We start from the raw sequence: 1,439 nt of genomic DNA, 5'->3' as shown, positions 1-1,439 counted from the left end.
GATCCTGGACTCTTTTTGGTTGGTAAGCTATTGATTATTGCCACAATTTCAGAGCCTGTTATTGGTCTATTCAGAGATTCAACTTCTTCTTGGTTTAGTCTTGGGTGGGTGTATGTGTCAAGGAATTTATCCATTTCTTCTAGATTTTCTAGTTTATTTGCGCAGAGGTGTTTGTAGTATTGTCTGATGGTAGTTTGTATTTCTGTGGGATCGGTGGTGATATCCCCTTTATCATTTTTTATTGCGTCTATTTGATTCTTTTCTCTTTTCTTCTTTATTAGTCTTGCTAGCGGTCTATCAATTTTGTTGATCCTTTCAAAAAACCAGCTCCTGGATTCATTAATTTTTTGAAGGGTTTTTTGTGTCTCTATTTCCTTCAGTTTTGCTCTGATTTTAGTTATTTCTTGCCTTCTGCTAGCTTTTGAATGTGTTTGCTCTTGCTTTTCTAGTTCTTTTAATTGTGATGCTAGGGTGTCAACTTTGGATCTTTCCTGCTTTCTCTTGTGGGCATTTAGTGCTATAAATTTCCCTCTATACACTGCTTTGAATGCATCCCAGAGATTCTGGTATGTTGTGTCTTGGTTCTCGTTGGTTTCAAAGAACATCTTTATTTCTACCTTCATTTCGTTATGTACCCAGTAGTCATTCAGGAGCAGGTTGTTCAGTTTCTATGTAGTTGAGCGGTTTTGAGTGAGTTTCTTAATCCTGAGTTCTAGTTTGATTGCACTGTGGTCTGAGAGACAGTTTGTTATAATTTCTGATCTTTTACATTTGCTGAGGAGAGCTTTACTTCCAACTATGTGGTCAATTTTGGAATAGGTGTGGTGTGGTGCTGAAAAAAATGTATATTCTATTGATTTGGGGTGGAGAGTTCTGTAGATGTCTATTAGGTCCGCTTGGTGCAGAGCTGAGTTCAATTCCTGGATATCCTTGTTAACTTTCTGTCTCGTTGATCTGTCTAATGTTGACAGTGGAGTGTTAAGGTAACAAGTTGCAAATATGGCACATCTCACATATGTGCATGACACACCCAATCATCACGCTCATGCACTACCAGAGGATCATCATTTCTAGGTTTTAAAACTTTTTTATTCAGACTGTCACACAGGCTGGAGTGTAGTGGTGCAATCATGGCTCACACGGCAACCTCTGCCTCCCGGGTTCAAGTGATTCTCATGCCTCAGCCTCCCAAGTAGCTGGGACTACAGGCATACACCCCCACATCTGGCTAATTTTTGTATTTTTTGTAGAGACAGTGTTTCACCATGTTGGTCAGGCTGGTCTCAAACTCCTGACCTCAGATGATCCACCTGCCTCAGCCTCCCAAAGTGCTGGGATTACTGGTGTGAGCCACAGCGCCCAGCCTAAAACATTTTTTAATGACTGTTTTTTTTCCTGGATACTGGGTTCCATTTTCCAGCTTCTCAGTCTATTATTAT

The 1,439-nt window shown here is 40.2% G+C and overlaps 1 non-coding gene across 1 annotated transcript; it reads right to left on the bottom strand.

The window, feature by feature from the left end:
* Positions 1-955: 955 nt before the first annotated feature.
* On the bottom strand, positions 956-1,062 carry LOC129036002 (small nucleolar RNA U13). Its single transcript, XR_008502472.1, has one exon. It is a non-coding gene; the product is annotated as a small nucleolar RNA U13 (small nucleolar RNA).
* Positions 1,063-1,439: the final 377 nt, after the last annotated feature.

This window comes from Pongo pygmaeus, chromosome 3, assembly GCF_028885625.2.
Source record: "Pongo pygmaeus isolate AG05252 chromosome 3, NHGRI_mPonPyg2-v2.0_pri, whole genome shotgun sequence".
Taxonomy (NCBI): Eukaryota; Metazoa; Chordata; class Mammalia; order Primates; family Hominidae; genus Pongo; species Pongo pygmaeus.
This window is presented reverse-complemented; position numbering and strand designations above follow the sequence as displayed.